The sequence below is a fragment of the Epinephelus lanceolatus genome, chromosome 19 (assembly GCF_041903045.1).
Source record: "Epinephelus lanceolatus isolate andai-2023 chromosome 19, ASM4190304v1, whole genome shotgun sequence".
In the NCBI taxonomy this organism is placed as follows: Eukaryota; Metazoa; Chordata; class Actinopteri; order Perciformes; family Serranidae; genus Epinephelus; species Epinephelus lanceolatus.
Window position 1 is genome coordinate 9,510,527 of NC_135752.1, and position 21,490 is coordinate 9,532,016.

Consider the following 21,490-nt stretch of genomic DNA (forward strand, 5'->3'; position numbering starts at 1 on the left):
GTAATGAGCACTGAGCATATGGATGACGCATGCTATTCAGAATGGGAGAAGAAGGACTGAGAGAGGAGGGAATGTGATATGGGTTAACGGAGAAAGGGGGCAGGTGTTGGTTATTGTAAGTTATGCAAGAAAGAGTTATCAGGAAGCAAGAGCAGATAAAGTGTCATGAGAAAAGTTGTGGGGAGAGTGTATATGGTTTGAAAGATTAACAAAAAGCAGCAAGAGCAAGTCAAGGTCGAGGAGACTGGATGTTGTGAACATGTTAAAGAGGGCAGAAGAATTTAATCTCACATTTTAAGGATGGCTTCGACATGATATCATCTAACGATGTTAAATGACCAGAAAATCAGACTGCTATATTACAGAACAAGACTTAAAGTCTATAGCTATACTGACGGCTATGCCAGGCTATACTTAGGTACAGGGTTGCTTTGAACTAAATGCTAACATCAGCATGCTACAACGACAAGGCTAACATGCAAATGATAAGCAATTCTAATGTTTACCAGTCCCTCCAGAAAAATCGCGATCTGTGATCGCAATAATTAACACAAATTCAACAGAGTCCGCAAAATTTGCGGGGGCTTGCAATTTTTCAAAAGTCCTGCGATTTTTCTGCATTTTTTTTCACATTTTCCGGCCGACCGGAAGTCATTTGAAACGTCATCAGACATGCCATCAAATGCGCTAATGGCATTGCAGTATGGAGAAACGCTCTGTACTGACATACGAATTTGCACTGTTTAAATGCATACAATATGTGTTGAATGTATTAAAATGTTATGTTTACAGAAGATGTAGCTTACAGTACATGTTGTCTGGTTTGAGAGCTACAATATTCACTCAGGATTTTTTGTAACATTATTGAAGTCCATGTTTTAAAACTAATTACATAAAACTAAAGAAGAGAACTATAAAAAACATTTGCAGCTATTTTTGTAATATTCAGTATGATTATTATAGTAAGTGACTACATGACTTATTTTTTTGGCGGTAGTAATTTAAGAAAAAAAAGCACATTTTTTGCCGCAAGATCCTGGAGGGACTGGTTTACCACAGCATGTAATACTTAGCACCTAACACATAGTACAGCTAAGGCTGACTGAAACATTACTAGTTTTGTAGGTTTGGTCTTAAACCAATATTGGTAGGACAGTAGTACTGGTTAACAGGATTTTTAACTCAAAGGATAAGACTACTGGCCTTTCATGCAATATGATACGCCGCCAGGCACGATCAGGGTATAACGCCGCCAAATGGCATCAGTTTGAAACATAGCCCGTAACAACATAACATAAGGTGCAAGAAAGTCCCTATTGGACGAGCGGGAGGGGAGGTGGGTAAGTCCAACGATCCCCAGACTTCAACCTTGGAGCCCGCTGTTTGCTTCCCTTGCGAATGTTGAACCAAATCATGATGTTTTTCAATGTTATAGGTACGTATTGAAAAAGACTATGCATATAATGAACGGAAACCATCAATCTCCTGTGAAAACAAAAGTGTATTTTGAAAAGACACAATGCATGTAATTAGAATCACTTGACATGCTGTCACGCAAAATCAACGCAAGACGCTACCTTGCGCATCACATTTACATGTGAACAGCAACTGACAAAGCAGCGATATTTGACAAATTGGGTTGAGAACCGTTGATCTTTCTCCTACATGCCTTAGAGCTCCACTGTTGTCCACAAATTAAAACCAAATTTATGAGGTACATTGTTGCTTTGAGTGACACCTCTTCATTACAATGAACACGGGCACTGAAATAATTTTGACCGGATGCCATGAATACCATCATACTGTCATAAAAACTCACTAGAGCACCAAATGTCAATTTTGCCAGCACTGAAAAAATCCCTCCAAAACTACACAATTTACTTCAAGTACAATGCTGAACTGTCTTAGGGAAGTTATTCAAGTTTTTGTTTGCTTGTTTTTCCACAGTAAGTCAGAAAGTATTCGGAGACAAGCCAAAATATTTTTTGGTTTTGATCTTTCAGGGGCTTTGCTGACAGTAATAAAAATACAGAATATCACTGGCCTTATTTAAAAACAAAAAACAAAAAAAAACAATGTCATCCACATGCCAACTAAGATAATAGGTAAAAAAAACAGGAGACTTTGAATGATAACCTTGTGAGTCAGAAACTTTGCCAATTTGGTCCAGTCCTCCAAAATAAACCATCTTTACAGGAGAAAGTTCTGCTGCTCCAATTAGGTCAGAGATTTGTCATGCCTCAACAGAATGTAGAAACATTATTTTCTAAACCATGCAGAATGTCTGTTACATTTGCATAATGCAGAGCACGGTCTTGATTTAAGAGTTAATTCACTGCTACACAAATGAAGCATTTCTTACATAAACTGCTTTTAGAGCAGCATCAGCGTTAAACATCTATGTCCCACCTACTTAAAGACAGTATTGGTTACAGTTTCTGTACCCGTTTCTTTTGTGACATGAAAGTGTTGCTTTGACTTTATTTTCCTTGTAGGGAAACTTTTTTTGTAGATGACAGAGAAAGGGAAATGGGCTGGATAACTGTGGCACTGCTAGGCTGGCTGTCTGAAGCCCCTCGGAGTAATCTGGAAGGCAGCATACTAATGAGACCTGCACTGCCTTCAACATAGATAGGCTTATCCACTGACCTACATGTTATTGGAATGATGACTGTCTACATTCAGCCAGCTTTAGTCCATCCAGAGTATTTGACTTTTGATATAAAGAAGTTCAAGACATGCAATGGAGATTTCCAGACATGTTAAGCTCTTGGCTGAGATCTTCTTTCTTAGCCTACTTATTTAAGTGCCACATTTACTTAAATCAGTGTGCTAGTAACAGCTTGGCCTGATAGCTGTGAAATTGTTAAAAGCCCCAAACACACTGGCTGTATTTATTCAGAAATGTAAAAATGTGTGGGCATGTGTGAATGGTGGACATGTGACTCAGCAGCCTGGCAATGATCCCTGTGGCTTCCTCTGTGCAACAGTGAATGAAATAGTCCAGAGGGCAGGCCAGTCACAGATTCCCACTTTATTCTCCCAGTCAGAGCCAGGAAACCACTTCCCTGTCACAACCCCTCTACCCTGTAACTTAAGTGCCTCCTGGGTTAGTGCTGTTGCTATAGAGACTATGGTCAAGGGTAAGATCGGCTCTGCGGCCCCCAGAGTCATGCACAAAACACACAGCTGAGCTTGCTCAACTGTTCATGCAGTAAAAGTATCGACTGATAAAATACAGAGGGCTCTGAACAGGCAGTCTGTGGTCAGAGTAGAGAACTGGTATTGAAAGTAAACTCTGAAAGAGACAGATGGAGATTGAGATGTCTGTGTGCGTTTCCAAAAGGTTACTGTGTCCTTCCGTAGTGACCAACTACCACTCACCGGCCTAATTCTGGTTTATCCAGTAGAATGTGTCAGAAACAAATTAACAGTTTCTAATATGTCTCTGCTTTAAAAATTAAATGTGTGTCTGGTCTACCTCATTGTTTTGTTCAAGACAAAAAAACAGCAAGAGGAGCTTGGTGAAGACATGAAAATAGACAAGAGGTAACAATGAGCTAAAGGGCATATTAAAATAATCAGACCAGCTTTCAAAATAACCCCCAGTAGGTGTTGGTGTTGTGTCTGTGTTGAGGTCTGTGTGCACATGTATGTTTGCGTGTGTAATGGGTTAAGCGGAAACGAAAGTGCACCGTTTGACAGTAGCAAGCAGCTTGTGTTATTTATAGCAAATAGTACTCGTCTGGTTGATATGGCAGAATGTGATTAGTACGGGCTACCTCTCGCCTTATGAAAGGAGCTTTTGATCCAGATTGCAGAGTGGACTGTTGCAGGATTGCTGGGCCACAGCTGAAATTTTATATTGGAGATTATGGCAACAAAAACAATGCAAGAAGAAAAAAAAAGCACAACAGCCTGCAGAGCCTGTGGGATACACTTGAATTGCCTCTGTCTGTAAAGGAAGAGGAAAGAAAAAGTCACTTCCTCAATGCAGGGCGGACTGCCAACAGACTATAGGCTTGTTCTCTCACCCTTCCTATAATGCAGCTCTAACTCTTCTCAAATGGGATCATGTCCTTTGCTTTGGAGATCCTCTTTATTATTCACTGACACATCAAAACCCAGTGAAGAAAGAGAAGTTCAACTGCTCTGTGCATCCAAGTAGGATTCACACAATCCTTTTTTGGTTAATACATAAGAAAATGTCAAGTTACACAACCTCTAGGTGGCATATTTTACAACAACCCATGTGTATTTCACAATGAGTGTTGACCAGAATAACATATGGCACTGCTATGGAAAGCAACTTCTGGTTTGCAAACAAAACTCTGTACCTTTATAAGTACAGTGCAGAATGAATGAGCTCTGTCAGCACTGTTGCTGTTGTTGGTGCTGTTTACTGATGTAGTGCATGTCGCTGCTAGCCGCTGTCTCAGCCATCTCCATGATGAGAGCCGTGTGCAGACAATCCTGCTCCAGACTCTGAGTCATGGATATGGTCTAAATATTGCATACAGCTCCTTAAAAATTAATTTCAACAACCCCCTGAACCACTTTTTTTCCAAATGCAGATTATCCCTAAACTTGGGATATTCCAATTTCTCTGATGTTTGACCAGAAGTTTAAACTTGGACCAGTCGACTAGTCAAACAAAAACAAAACACTCAAAAAACAGACAAAACATAACAACAACTCACTAAATAATAGTTAACAATTGACATTTATTTACTTAGTATTTAACGACCCAACTCATCTCCATTCAAAAACACGCATATATGTTAACTCTCTCATGCATGGGTGTGCACGCAAATTCTCTGTCACAAAAAAACATGCGCAAACACACACATTTAGGCTTGTCGGGATCTCATTTGCGCCCCAAAGAACCTCTCTCATTCAGCCTAGGAAGAAGACAACCAGTGTGTGTGTGTGTGTGTGTGTGTGTATGAGGCCTGGACATACATTCCGCTTTAACAGAGGTTGGTGAATACAGTTCCATCCATTGAGTCTACAAGTGCACGCATGTGTTTGTATGTGAAGGAGAGAAAAAGAGAAAGAGAAATCTGTGATAATCACAGCCGCTTGTTAGTCTTGATGTTGATCCAAACTCCTCCTGTTACTAGCGAGGGTATTAACATTTAATCGTCTAGTCGACTAATCACACACATCCCTACCCTAAGCTGTTGCTAGGGAAGTCTTTCCTCTGGGCACCTCATTAACATCATCACATTGAACTGCAAGTGGCACAACAGGAGACCTGCTGCTTCTCAATAATGCAGTGAGATATTGAGTTAAGGGGACAGCAGTTCAACAACTGACTAAGGTACTCAGAGCAATGTTTTCATACTGTCAAACCTAGCAGTCCCAAACACAGCTTCAACACCTATCCATGCCTACTTCTTTATTTTATCACTGCTGCAGGTTCAAATGCTTGCCTTTCCCCTTAAGTACGGCTTGACAACTAAACATAGGAAACAATCCATTAATACAGAAACAAAGCAACAGGAAACAATAGCTGGAATTACAGCTGAAATAGATAGAAAGACAATCCTGTTGAGAGTATCTGTAGCGGGGGTATGGAGCTCAGTGGAACCTGAAGTTCCAGTTTCACTCTCCCCCTGGTTTTGGTTCTCACCAGTGTTCTTAGGTCTCAGTGGTCTTGCGTGACTCTAGAAAACAAAACCATGATTGTTTTCTTTGAATTCGTGGTGAAATGAGGCTAAGTAATCTGATCTGTGACAAAGACAAAGTGCCCTTTGCAGCATCTTCCCTATTTTCTACTCCGAGCAGACTCGCTCTGATAGACAGAACTCATAAATCATCATAAAAATAAGACTTGTATTTGAACATTTACATGAAACCTACACACATTCCTCTGTATCAGAATATGTTTAACTATGGCTTAACAATAATCATCTATTGTAAAATGTTGGACAACACTAAGTTATTGTTTTAGTGCCTCATGTTCATGTATTAAACAAGCTAAAGCTCTAGAAAAAAAATAAAGTATGCGCCCCCTTATCTTTGGGTTGTTTTATTTTTTTTGTCGAGCATTATAAAATTCAACCCATTAATACAGCAAACAGCAGTACAAAATACTGCTGTACATGAGGAAATGCTTGAAAGAAATAGAATAATTCAAATATACTCTGTATCTGCAAAAAGAAAGTATTCACAGTCAAACCACTTCCTGTTTCACCTTTTCCTACAATACCATGTATTGACTATAAACACATTGTGTTTAAAGATGCAGTCCTCCCACATGCAATGACGCACGACTAGATGCCCCCCGACCCAGCTATGTCCACTAGGCTATTTGCTTAGAATGCTAACGTTTGTGGTGGAGCAAGAGTGGCTTTGTGTTTGTCTCACAAAAGTTATTGAATATTCCTTAGTTGTTTAATTCTGAGTGTTGTGGGTGACATCCAAAAAACCAAAAGTCTTATCTAAAACTGGTGCCTGGGTAGCTTTTAGGCTTTCCATTATATTCTGTATTGATTTATTATGATTTGTCATTATTATTTACTGGTTCATCACAACTATTGATAAAAATCAAAAAGAAGGTATAAAATAATGCCACTTGTACAAAATGGGTGACCAGTAAAAACCAACTTGTAAGAAGTACACAAATAAATTGTACTTAGATGAATGCTTGTGTTGACGCAAGTGTTGCTGAATGGTGTATAAAGGGCCTGCTGTTCTTTGAAGTGGTTATGAAAAAAGTTGCACAAGCTGACCTCTATGCAACAGACTGATAATATTCTCTTCAAGTGAAATGGAGCATGTACATATTCCAACAAACCTTTCATTTAGCCATCACATCAAATTAAAACCAACTTAAGTTTTACTGGGATACATTTTATTCTCTGTGCACACTCAGCCTGGCTCACAGTGCAGAGGACTGCAAATATTCTGAATCCAGGGCGTCTTCATTTCAATTCCCTTTGAGATTACTATCATAATTATTCTAATGAATAATTCCCACGTTATTTCTTTAGACACAGATGGGCCTAGAGCGAGTGAATGCAGTCTTATTTCCTCTTCATTTGTTCAGGTCTTCACAACTCTGAGGTTATGGAGATGTCATGGATCCCCCAGAGAACGACAAAGACAAGTGATAATGCCGTCCACTTCCAAAGGTTATGTCCCTCCTACCATGCAACGAGGTGATTAATAAGCATGTTTATCTTCTGACCTTTCATGCAAGCCGGTAGCAGTCTGTCCTGTAATTCACTTAGTACTTAAATGTCACAACGTAGAAAATATGTAAGAGGAAGCCAGCATTTCTGCACTGTATAACCAAGGTAATTCTGGCACAATTAATCAGTTGATTTATAATTTTGGCACTTAAGAAAACAAACCTTAAAAAAAATAAATAGATAAAAATATTTGTTTTAGAATTAAATGTATGTTGTTGCACATCAAGCAGTTGCCTTATCAGATCACTCACAATAACAGACACATGAAGTTAGATGAAACAACACTTTCTGCTTAATCTGTCCATTAACTGTGTCCTCTATTAAAGATTATAATCCTACTGTATTGATACAATTATAGGACTTACATTTCTATATATGAGTGGAGACTAATTACTTGTCATCACCAGCCACAGAAAAAGTCATTAGATAAGGTAAATATCATTATGGTTAGAAACCTTTGATGTTTGTGTTATATTAGGCATGAATCACTTGATAAATCATAAAAAATTTAATCAAAATTTGCTGCCAACAAAACAATAATGGAAATGTTTCTATGATAAACAAAATGTTAAATACATCATCAATCTGCATATAAATCATGTTTTAAGATAGGAGTTGATCAAACACTCTGTGCATTACAAAGCCTTTCCTCTCTACGTGTTGTTTGGACAACTGAACTGAGCATCACTGCTCTAAATGCCATTGAAGCTGCTGAACAATAACTGTGTGCCTGAGAGAGCAAATGTTTCATTTGCAGGTCAAACACTGTATGTACTAAATTTCATGATCATGAATACAACCACAACCTTTTATGGACTACCTTGCTGTGTCTCGAAAAGCCACTTCCTGGCGACATGAAGACCGACGTCATTTCTGCTGAGATGTGCAACAACAGGGTATCCTGTGAGACAAGCTCACCGCAGCCGTCAATTGACAGTAGTTGACTATCAATTTTACTATCGCTTCAAAAAATGTGCAAGAACCTTTTTAATCAGCTTTCATCCGAGAAAGCATGCTACTTTCAGACAAGGGTTTTTGTATGTCTGTCCTGTTGGCTAAATTTTCTTTCTCAGGATGCCAAATGCATGACGCACCCTACTCAGCCTCTTAGTGGTTTAGACTTGTTGGTTGGCTTGGTTAGGTTGGGCAGGTTTAGGCATAAGGAGTGAGACTAGTTAGGGTGAGAATGTCAGGGTAAGCCAATCAGAGGCAGAAAATGGCAGAGTAGGGCACGTCATGCCTTCGCTACCCAAGTAAAAAAAACAACCTTGCATCCTGTAGAGGTAGGCTACTCAAATAAAAACATAAAAAAAAACAAGAGGAAAGAGTTGGGGTTTTTTGGCACAGTTTAACCTCAATGGTCATAGTTCAAATGCGTGTGAGCAAAGTTGATTTCTAAGCCAAGATTGCTGTGAGGCCCATTAAATGTGTGCAGCATAGTGAAATACATGTCGGGTAAGGCTTATTGAATAACTTCACCTGCTTGGTGTTCCATGTGAAACATAGAAACACTTGTAGTTAGAAAGGCTCTGTTTATTGACAAGAAGCAGCTGATATTAGTCCTCTGTGCTCAAAAGAGTGCACAGCTTCCTTATCAAATGAACTGACTGCTTTATCAACTGATGGCTGGCGGCCCTCTGTGGCAAAGCACCCTGCTCATCATGTTGGTCCTTTCCCTCTCTCTACACGCATGAGTTTTTCTTCCTTCTCTTGTACCATTTCTCTTATCACTTGAATTCCTATTTCTACAATGGTCCTACAAATCCACAGCAAAGCCGTCTATTTTGAAAACTAAATGTGACAAGCAAAAGACTGCAACGAGACAAACAGATCTACAGCTGACTTGCCAGAAAGGTTTGCACAACTGTTTGCATAAATGTTGCATCATCTACACTGTCCAACTTATATTTCAAATAATTTGGCTGGAGATTCCTGAACTCCCTCCTTTCCCCTAAAGGTATAGAAAATGAATTGGTTTGTTAAATTAACTAGCATCAAGCAAACATGCTTGAAGCCTAATAAAACTTTGAGCATCTCTCATTGGTGATTTAAATTATGTTTTTGTCCACATCATGTTAAAATTTTTATTTTTTTTTAAATATCAACACATTTAGGTCTGACGTCGTTCAGAGTGGAAGTCTGGATTTCTGGAGTGCAGATTCTTCCTCATTAAGACCTAACCAGGGCAACGAGGGAGAGAGCCCTGCTGGTTATAAATAGTGACCTGCTCAAAAATCCCTTCTGCCGGTAAGTTATTAATTAAAAATGAGATCCACTTAAATATGAGCCCATGAGATTCATTTCTGCAGAGATGAGACCCAAACAATGGCATTAGCCCTTGTTAACAATGTTGTAATAACTATAAGGGTTATGGATAAGAGTCTCAGTATTTCATAGCTTTCGGGCTCTTTACCAGAGAGGATCAGCAGAATAGGTTTCAACATAGAAAGTACAAAGTCACTGGCTTGCTGTCACATGAACATGGCTGTTAAAGCAGCAAACAAATATTTGGCTACTTAAAAAGGGTACAGTGCAGTAACATTGGTGGGTTAAGCTGATCAATTTGAAAGATTCTGCTGCTCCTAAACAGCCAAACAATCATCTAACTGCAGGCAATACTCCATAACCCTTCAGGCAACCATAACCCTCTGCACTAATAGCACAACAGCTACCAACACCTCCTTGCAACCTGCAAAAACAATGGAATGCCTTCCTGTCATGACTCATAATATTTTGACTTAGTAAACTATGATACCGCACAAATAAACAACAGCCAGCTGTTTCAATTAAACAACCAAAATAACAGCAAGAAAAAAACTGTGGTGACATTTTGCACACCCATCACTGCCTTTGAAATGTTTCTGTTGGTTGAAAACTGCATTTAAACTTCAACATTTTGCTCTTTCTGAGGATGGTGCAAGGTCGTTAAAATCCTGCATAAACCTTTAAGCCACAACATTAACTAGCTGACACTCCTCTCCCCCTGGATATTATACAACAGTATAGGGAGCTATGGCAAGCTGTAAGTCAGGCTATTTTTCCTTAATGTACCATTATTCACACTTTTAATCTATGCATGTGACAGCCACAAAAAAAAAACTGTATACAAAGGCAGAACCTCATTCACTCTACACTAAGATCACTTCCATGTGACACTTCCAATAAACAGAGTTACTTTATTTACCATTACCATTTATTTTGAGCCGTGACATACGAGAGAAACAGCCGATTAGTGTTTACAGTAAACCAAGTGTGCTGAATTTACAGCAAGTTCAAGTGCTACAGAGTAATGTTGCTTGTCTCATTTCCAAATCACAGAGCTGGGGAAGACCTGGAGGGCTATCTGCTCATGATCTAGGCTACTGCCACAGATGGCCAAGGATGGAAAATAGCAGAGGAATGGATAGTAAATTAACAAGGCCAGACATAAAGAGCAATAGCAATATAAAATTTATACAGCATGCCGTACTTTCGCTTTGTGTGGTACTTAATTAGACAAAATCTTCTTAAATGTATTTACTGAAACTTGAATAATAAATGTATATTGTTTAAGACACCAAAAGTCATTCCTAAAAATCTCTCAGTGATACTCATGTTTGAAAAAATGATACTTCCAGTAAAAAAAAGATACAGAGCTATGTATTAGATACAGTTGCTTGTCTGTTTGTGTGTTTGTCTATGTAAGCGAGAAAGACAGAGGGAGTGAGATGCAGTTTGCCAAGTCTCAATAACCAGGTCAGACACATTTAGGTCAGAGCCATGTATCCATGCAGACAACTGCCGCATTTTCCTTGTTTGTCTCCTGGAGAATATGAAAATGGATAACATTCCCCTAATGCCTTTTTAAAGTCATAAAGTCTGCCCATTAAATGCTCTTCAGAGTTAATGATACGTCGACATATAACATACTGTCTTTCCCACTCTCAAACATAACGTTTTTGAATTAAAGAACCAAAAGAACTAAAAGAGGATGATTTATGTTAAAGATGGTTTAATATTGACTTAAAATGAATGAGAATAGGTATAGATTTAAGATAGTGAAATAGTATTAATATATAATTTTACAATAACAGAAAAAATAGGCTGGAGAAGGGCATGTTCTTAATCACATATAAATACCTACTTTTGTATTAATCTAACAATAAACAAGGGGCCTCCTAAAGAAAAGTAACGAACAAGCTTTGGTAATTTTCTCACTGATTTGAAAACGCACTGAACAATGTCCTCTGCACCAAGAGCTGAATGTGAACTACTGTAATTTACACAGTTTTCTCATACAATAGCAACAGCTTGACTTATTTCATGAGACAGACAATGAATTATGATTACTGGCCCTGTCTCCATCTTGCTTCATGTTATCTCCACTATCGACAATCTCTAGCTGCATCAGAAGCATGTTGGACAGTGACAGAGACAATGACAATATAAAAACAAAGTGAAAGGGGTCACTGCGGCTCCCCTCGGCTTTATGGAGCATTATATCAAGGTTTAGCTTATTGTTTAGCTGTCGAGCCGCAACTGCACTGTTTTGGTTCACTGTCACCACTCTCAAAGCCTTGTTTTAGCCACAGTGGGCAGCTTTGAAACCCATAACAGCAGACAGACACAGGTGGAGACTAGCTGGTAGTGACCAAAACAGAGCTATAAGAGAGAGAACATTGGACTGACATTTGTCAGACTGTGTGAAACATGACTCATGACTAATAATGTTGCTCTCTGTGTCCATAACTTGTTTCCATTGCCTCATAGTGCTTAAAAATCTGTTATTGCAAATTTTTACATCACTGATACGTCACCAATAGGCAGCTGTTGATTTTAGTCCAACAAATCGAGACAAGGGCCTGCACCTCATTATCAAGAAAAGTCTGAGGGTCTAATAATGGCAAATTTGCCTCAGAGCTAAAAGTACTGTCAGCTGAAACTGAGTGCATGGAATAATCAATTAGATGTTCTGGTAAGATATCAGATCACATGCATAAGGATAGTTAATCCAATCTGTAGATACTGTCCATCACTAGACACAGCTGTTATACCGATTAATTCTCTTGAAGAACAACTACTCACTTAGTATAAGAAACCCACTTATGAGAAATCAGTATCTAGCACAAAGGCTGCCAACCAAGTCTGACAGTAAGAGTTTGCACAAAAAAGTTCCTCCTCTGGAGACACATTTTCAAATCTCTGGCATATTTCAAATACATTTCATTCAATGAATGAAAGGATATTCTGTCAAAGAAGGAACTGAGGGAATCTCAACTTTAAAGAAAAATCATGAATGCAGCAGTGCTGTGAATATTACAAACAACAGCAAAAACCCTTTGTAAACTGGTTTCACATAAAATCAAAAAAATTGGAAGATGCATCCCACTTACTTTAAAAAAGCAGCAAATAACCACTGCTAATGTGTTAATTTATGGTAGTCTGTATCAGTCCTTAAACTGACAGACATGTATAGATTGCAACGCTCTTACACACTGTAGTACTGTAATCATCATCATCTAGCATCGTATCAGTGATTTTCTGCTCCATATCATTTGTTTAAATGTATGAAAATAAAATGAAAAGATATCCATTTTATGGACCAAAAAAGTGGGAAATTAGAGACTAGTATGTTGCCCTTGGTTTAGATCCAGGTTTTGAATGTAGATTGATGCAAAGCCTGCAGCTGTGTGAAAGTTATGCAAATAGAGAGCCTATGAGTTACAGAAAAAAACTAAGTAGTCAAACGCATAAATGCAAAGTGTTGCACTTCAGAAAAAGCAATATTCTTAAGCTTTGCGTGGCAAACCTGTTCCTGTCAGTAATACCAAAGAAAATTAGTAAAAAGAGTCGTGTAGGAATGAGCCCTAAAACCCTGAAATCAGATTTCATTTTAGCAGTCTCTGTTTTTTGTCCAGGGAACCAGGGTGATGTTAACTTCCATGTTGGCCTAAAAATCATCATCCCTGCAGCACTCTATTTGAGCCCTCTCTTATTATGAGGCAAGTACAGCAATGTCAGTCTTAATCACCGTCATCTGTTGTTCCTCAAGAATTTTGTAAAGGTCTTTTGTAGTCTATTAAACAAGGTTTGTGAGGGTGAGAGAAAGTCCTTTTGTATCAAGCCACCATCTAACTGAAACCCTTGTGTTTGACTACATTGTATTCCATTCTCAGTAGGGTATGGTCTGAAATAACTATGATGCTATTTATAAAGTTTTCTTTACCTTTTTAAGATGAAAGAGGATGGTGACTGCACACAGAGCTAGTTTGGCAGGTGTATCATGTCTTGGCCTCCAGGAGAACAGGGTGAGGCACTCTTGTTGTTTCTTGTTAGAGTTAGACTCATATTTGACATAAGTACATCACTTTTGTGAGTCCACAAAATTGCTTAAAGAGACAAATTTAAATTGAAACCCAAAAAACGAAGCTCAATACAGATTAAGCCTTTGTAACCTAACTCTTGATAACTGGAGACTGCATGAAATAAATACGGTGATGTACATACCTTGTCATTTAGGACTCAAGCGCCTGGATCCCAGTGGATGGCAGATGATAGATCCAACAGCAACAATTTGCTTATCTAATGCAAAAGGACAAAGACAAAAGACAGCATAAGCACCAACGCATGAGACAAACAGTACGAACACCAACAACAAACTGGCTTGAATCCTCTTGCAACTCAACCATCAGAATGTTTGTGGAATTATCTTGCAATACTTATTAAAGTTAACACCAGTAGCATTTAAAAGATGACAATTTCATGCTACAATAACATGACCAGCCAGAGATTTGAAAAGATAGGTAGTGTGAGAGACTATACAGTCTCTTGCAGTACATATTGTTGTATTATAATCATGTAATTTGTTGTACATATTGTTAGATATATCATTTGTCTAATCCCTCATGAGTGATGATGGAAAAGTGCAAAAATCCAACCTGTATAATGGGAGTAGATTAAGCTCCTGTAAGATCTTTTACATGTTCCATGGTACACGTTAATTAGCACTCAAATTTAGGTCAAAAGAACCTCTCTCTCTCTCATCATGCTAAGTTATGCTTGTGGCGCTTGGGGTTGTCTTTGCAACTGTGGAAGCTAATGTTCAGTATGTTCAGGCAAAAATTTGATCTGTCAGCAAATACTTCACTAACTACATAAAGCTGTTGAGTGGGGGGTGGAATTTATTAAGTTTAGGATATACTAAAATAGCAAGACTCCTCCTATGTGCCAACTTGGTCCTCCTGCCTGAGGACACACAAGAAGTATAGATAGAAACACACTGTAAATGGATTTTTACCATGAAGGATGAACCAACTCTCAGTAATTGTTATGCAAAACATTTTTTATAAAGCCTAAAATAACACCAAATACCTATCAATCTGGAAATCAATCATTCGCGTTTGTGGGGGTTTTGGTGCAGCAATGTACTGAAATGTAATTTAACTGCCTTTGCCAATTCAGCTCAGTGTAAGAGTCTTTTCTACGTTTTGATAAAATTCACAGACTCCTCTTTGTGTTTCACCAAGGGCAGTGCTTTACCCGTCCAGTCCACACACACGGAGCAGAGCACAGGAGACGAGACAGGTGAAATGAACAGTACTTGAGTTGCCACCAGCTCGTTATTTAGCAAACAATTAAAGAAAGTTCCCAAAAACCAAACAGGGACAAATGTCAACTGCACCAAACATCAGAAAATAAAGCTAAAATACATGTGTTTCTTACACGTGTTTCCAGCTGTTGGGCGGTGCTTGGTGCCTCGGTCGACTGTTTCCAACATGGGTCTGGGGCTGGGTCACAAACTTTCTTATTTTACAGCTAAACGGTACACTAAAAAGTGTCTCCGAAACATGTGAGGTGAGAAATAGACAGTGCATTTACAGAATCTTGATTCATATTTGATCAGAGCTGCCTAGTTTGACAGAGAGCAGTTCACCAGCAGTGACTTACATGGTCGACAGCTGCATTACAGACTCCTCTGCTCTGATTGGTTGTTTTTGGTGCACCATGGGCAATTCTAGCGAATGCCATTAGAAGCAGTGGGAGAAGGAAGAGAGACATGATTTTTTCAAAGACTATCTGTCACATTACTTCTTTCAGAGTATAGTGACAGTTGAGCAAGTATGGCACAAAGTTATTTTCGCCAAAGTTACCAACCGCAGCTTTAGGACAAGTTTCAAGCGGGTAAGTGGAGCCAATTCAATCAATAATAATAATACTGTGAAGAAACTTATGATTAAAACCCTTAGTTATTAAAGCTGTCAACCTAGGGGATGTCTACAAATGTATACGGAATTTGTAGGCACTGATACAAGATTTTGAAGTCAGAAGTGTTCTGATTTCCATTTATAATGAGAGTAGTATTGACCAATCACATATGAGTGGGCTCTGGTTGCCTTCAGGTAAGCAGTCCGTGTGGAGAGCAAAAGAAGTGGAACACACTGGCTGAAATGCAATCTCGGAAACCATCTGACGACAATTGCCTGAACCTGTCTCAACTTGCTAATCAAACTGTGAACAATAAACAGCACACAAAAGAGAAAGTCTTAGCCCCTATATATGCTGGCTATGCTGAATCTCTAGAAAAATTTTCAGCAATACGACACGTGTAGTAAATTAACAATTTGACAAGAATTTGAATAAGATAATGATCAAGCCGTTTTTGTGCTGCAAGCCTGTACAGCTACTCCATTGGTGCATCATACATTGTAATGCACAAAGAAAATGAGCTCATTTTATTGAAATCTGTCCATTTTATGATGGTAATCCAGCTTGCCTAAAAAAACAAGAACCTGAACAAGCCTCAGCTTTGAAATGCGCAACATCTTGCTTCTCAGGTCAGAGCACAACATAACACAGAGTATTGTCTGTGCATGTCTGGAAAAGCATTAGCTTTGCCAGCTGATCTGAGACAAACTGAGCCAGCTAAAAGATAGGATCATCCCTCCACCATCCTCATCGAGCACAATAGAGCTATAGAGCAGGAAAGAGGGAGGGATAAAAACAGACAAGAAAAAGAGAGGGGGAGAAAGACAGGGAGCGAAAGAGAATTTTGACTTATTCATAGGGTGTCCCAATCAGCTGCAAACACATTGGACTGCGCTGACACCCATTAGTTTCTGCTCCACTTCCTCCTCGGTGCCTTTATCCTCATCTCATCTATTTGGGATACTGAATCTTGCCAAACAAAAGTTCCCTCCGTCATACACTGGAATAGAGCATGAGAAGCATCAATTTTCAAAGTGGGGGTGTTGGAAGTGGGGGAGGGGGCACACTGCAGCGACACCAACAGCCTTGTCTCATTTGCAGCTACTTGCCTTTCATTCAGATAGCTCCATCGCTACTGTAGCCATACTGTGAAACCACATAAGGTGGGTGAAGGAAATCACCTGCATCTTGTTTGCATGAGCTCCACCAGTGAGGAAGTACCCTGTGCACAATAAGATTTACGTCCTTCTGCATCACGAAGTGTGTTCTCAACATTTAGGCCTAATAAATGTCATCCAGAAAGTGTTGCTGATTTTTTGCTCTGTATATATTACTGCAATCTGACAATGCATCAAAAATCTCTGAAAACTAACTTATTCACTCGGATGATGGTTTCAAGGGAGGACGAGAAAAACCTTTACCCTTACTTTGAATTTATATGCTACAAATAAGAATGACTGGAAACTTTACGATCAAGATCTATTAAGATCAGGAGCTCTGCAAATCTCTTGCTATTCTCCTCTCAACTTGATAATTAATAAAGATAAAAAGATTAAAGATACATGAAGTGGCCCGAACGCACCAATCTGACGACGGCAACAAAGGTCGACTGTCGCATCACCTCACCTCATCTGTGCTGGCCAAAAAGTTTCATCTGAAAACACAGCAAAGTCTTCAACAACAGCCAAGTGGCATGTACATTCTGTGCCTGTGTGAGAGGAGATAACTCTTACTAGCCACAGGCGGCAGTAGTCTGTATACGTCATTAAAAAGGGGAAACCAGGAGACCGACAGGACAAAAAAAAACCTGACAAGGGCTGACTACGGCCGGTGGTGCAGGAAACATCACCAAAACCAGGGCGACAGATGGCCCAACCAGTGGCCAGCTGTTGGCTTGGTGTGTAAGGGCCCTTAAAAACTTTGGAAACATAACTTCAGACCTCAGAAAACTAACACCTGCAGTGCAGACCACTGCCCTATCTCGTAATGCTGTCAAAAATGAAAAATAATTTGTGTGTCTGCCCCATAATTTGGATCCGCTCCAAAATTGGACGGATTCTGCCTTGGATCATGCTCCACCATTCCACCAAGTTTCATGAAAATCACAGCAGTAGTTTTTCCATAATCCTGCTGAATAACAAACAAATGAAACCGAAAACATAACCTCCTTAGCAGAGGTAATAATACAAAATTAACTGGCCCTTCTCATCACTCAGAAATGGCAGAGTTTATTTCAACTCTTTATGCAGTCAATCAAAGAAATGAAACCAAGTAAAAAGTTGCTTGTTTGTTTTGTTTGCTATGGTAATAATGTCATTAAAATATAACTAGGCTAACTGAGCATTGGTAATACCCGTTTTTCTGTTCCATGTCTTGGCCAGTCTGTTCCTTTGCTCTGCTAATAGACTCTGCAGAGCACTGTAAACTAAAATCGAATTTGGCTTGTTCTCAGACTGCTGTCAAATAAGATGCTGTGAGCAAACACAAAGACTTGTATACTCACTGCAGTTCAAAGGTGTGTTCGTTAAATGACATCAGCGCTCAAAGGAGACACTCAAGGATCAAGGTGGGAACAGACAAGACTCATAAGTTCTTTAGCACTTGTGGCAAACATGCAAACACAGAGCTATACTAGAACTGCAAATGGGTCAGGTGACATCACAGCCAGGCGATGGTTAATTGGGGTCAGCGAACAAGGTGCTGACCAGCCTGTGCCTGTTCAGCCTACTTAAATTGCAGCACACTGCAGCGATTGAGAGCCAAATATGGAGCTTTTTTATGGGCCCAAACCCACCACTTTTGCACACAAACCAAATTTTATATCATTTGATGCCTTAGCTAACAGCTGTTGGCATTTTCTACTCAAATGTAGCTTGGGCGATCCTTTTACAAATTAACAGCTCTAAAAACAATTGTGATTTCACCAACAACACAATGACTCAGGCAAGAATTGGAGGTAGTCAGAAGAAGTATCCACATTATGTGGTCAACTACATCATAGACCACACTGGAGGGCCATTTAGTTAGTTTGTAGTGTGTGTGAGCAGATGTAAGTCATTTTTATGCTAGTGCAGTCAGTCATTGCATGAAATAAGCACCAACAACAAACCATAAACTCCTTGATTAACAACAAAAACATTATGTGTCCATGTACAAGGATAGTAAACAAGACAAATTTTATAATTTCTATTGAGAGTTGTCTGTCTGTGAGCCAAGAATTGATCACAGTCTATTGTTTTGTCCTTGAGGACGGATCGTAGTCCAAGGAAATGGAGGTTATGTATACAATAATTTGCATATTGAGCAGAGAAAAAGCAGATTTGAGTTGCAATGTATTTCAACTGAACATGGTCACAAAATAGTCTAACATGAATAAAAGGTGGCAGGATGGAGTCTGTTCAGAGGGATGCTGTGTCACCACAAACTATCAGGAAACTGATCCTGGGTAACCTGTCGCATGAAATTGGTTGGTAATTGTTTTTATTAACCCTGGCTTTTCCAGTCCAGCTGTGAAACAACAACAAACAGTCCATCACCTGCAACAAACAAATCCAGAAACAAATAGAATTATCAATGCACTGATCCTCCTGAAGATTTAGGCATTTAAAGCGCCAAAAGTAATACGATCAGCTGAAACGAAGGATCCAGAATTGTGTCATATCAGTGAGTGTGTAAAAATATTTTTTGGATGCATGCTCTTCTGCAGTGAATATGAATGAACATGAATATGGATGAACCAGACTGTACTGAGCCTAAGCACTGTCCCAAATGTTATAAACAATTCTGCATTTTGCTTGAAACAGTACAATTCAGAGATGATACCATGTAACTGAACCTGCTGACTGCAATTTGTTGGAAGCCCACTTCTATAGCCAGTTTTGCCTAAAAATACAGCTACACTATGTATATGGAATAATATATATATAAAGTTTGTTACAAATAGGCTAGTGTTCCTACTACTCAGCCCATTTTTTCACACTTCTCCTTATGGTGGGCATATCTGCCAGAGGATGACCACACTGACCCAGGGTACCATATTTTTCTTCGGCATGCATTTTTCATGTTATGTTTATAAGTTATATACATGCTGATGTTTTGGTGTTGTGCTGAGGTACTGTTTGACTCTGTGTCCAAGCCAGCACAGAGTTCAGCTCAGACTGTTTATCATGTGCAGACAGCCTGAAGACAATGCATTCCCCAGCCTACAGCACATGAAATCAGTTAGGTTAGACAGTATGAAGGCAGCTTAAAGCACAAATATGACGCATATCTCTAGCTGATATTACAACAGACTATTTCATGCAGGGTTTACTTCTAAGAACTTTTCTTTCCTCTTTGGTAATCAAAACCCTTTCAAAACTCTTCCATTACATAAATTCTTCTCCATAAATGTCTTGTTTTCATGCCAGTAATTTATTTCTTATTTATTTCTAATCACTTTTCCATGTGCTATGTGGGGGAGATTGGAGCTGTTCACAGCATGCTTCTCTGTGGTGTCTTAATCAGCGAGAAGACACAAAACTGAAGAAGGATTTGGCTTTATGAACATATCTGCTGATGAACAGCAAGACTGACTGAGGCAGAGACAGATGTTCTCCTATCTGGGTCACAGAACCAGGCAAATCATTAGGGAGAAACTGAATGCACAGATGTATGTTAAAACTGGCAGAAGAGCTTGTCAAATATTACACAAATGCTGTGTCAAAATATAGACTCACAAAACTTGTCATGGTTCGATCATGTATTATACCATAGGCCTCCATTGCACTTAATAGGCTATTTATTCAATACTGATATCGGCAGCTGTAGATAATGCACATTACCTGCTATTTGTTAAGCCAGCTTTGATAGCAAATGGGCAACAGACCAAGAAAGAAATCCATAAACATGGGCTTTTATCTTTGACTGATTTATCACTATGAAGAACAAACTGGAAGTTAAATATTACCATCGACCCACAGATCATCACCAGGGGCTAGATGCATAAAACGCTGTCTGTTCATGACTAAACTCTGTGGACGCACAAAGGCAGAAATATGCATACGCATTCTTTTGGTCAGATTTATGAAGCCATGCGTATGCCTGATTTTGTTTTTTTAAAATCTCAATCATTGTGGCGCTGGATGCTTGTCCACAAGCCTCATTTCCACACCCACAGTCAGCCATGAATGAATGTAGAAACACCCAAAACATATGTTTGCATATCAGTACTTGTGCCCCTCCACCACTCATTAGACCTGTCAGTGAGAAATGTGGTAGCTGTCATCACACATGGCTGTAAATATTTGTAGCGCCTGTACCACTAATTAATCACAATTCTGCAAACTATAGTTGCGGTAAAATCTTGATCATTATGATTATTTAACGTCAAAAGGTTGATTAATGATTCACTCATAGCACACAGGCCAAGCTGACTGTGTGCTTCGCAAGATAACAATAAACCGATCATTTACAGGGAGATGAAAGTAAATAAAATGATAAACTGCATCACTCGTAAAATTATTTCAAATTACATTTCTACTGTTTGTGCCTTTGATTGATATTTTACAGAATACCCTGTAAGCTGCAAAAGTAATAATGCAATTAGTAAAACTGTCAAACACCCTAAAGCAATGTTATCCACCTCTCAGGTTATATTTAATCTCCTCATCATATCACCCACAACTATCTCAGGTAAAACTGTGTGTACGCCTGCGCTGAAGAATGTGTGGGGTGCGCACACTCTCACCACACATTCTTCCTTTATAAATACCAGTTTATGTTTGGAAAAGGGCATACACATGGTTTTTGTGGGAACACATCGTTTATGCATCTGATCCCAGATTGCTGATCAAAATCACCACTACACAGGTTTGTTGACAAAATATTATATAAATTAATTGTACTCTAAAAGTAAAATTCTTTTTAGAATTTGGAGTATCATTAGAAAGAAAATGGTAAAATCACGCACCAACATTTTAAGTATCTTCAAGAATAGTCAGAACAAAACAGTCTCTTAAAGAGCAGACACATTTGGTAGAGAGAAGTCAGTGCTTTTTATACAGCCTGAGGACGGTCAGTGGGACTGCATTGTTGCTATAAATTATAAATATCAGCTCGGGACATCC

At 39.0% G+C, this 21,490-nt stretch overlaps 1 protein-coding gene across 2 annotated transcripts in view; it reads right to left on the reverse strand.

Annotated features, from left to right (window-relative positions):
* The window catches only part of erbin (erbb2 interacting protein), a 68,590-nt gene that overhangs the window by 41,165 nt on the left and 5,935 nt on the right, over positions 1-21,490 (reverse strand). For both annotated transcript variants that reach the window (XM_033646538.2, XM_033646539.2), the window contains exon 2: positions 13,686-13,760. The gene's annotated coding sequence lies outside the window, so the exon portion shown is untranslated. The remainder of the gene's footprint in view (positions 1-13,685; positions 13,761-21,490) is intronic.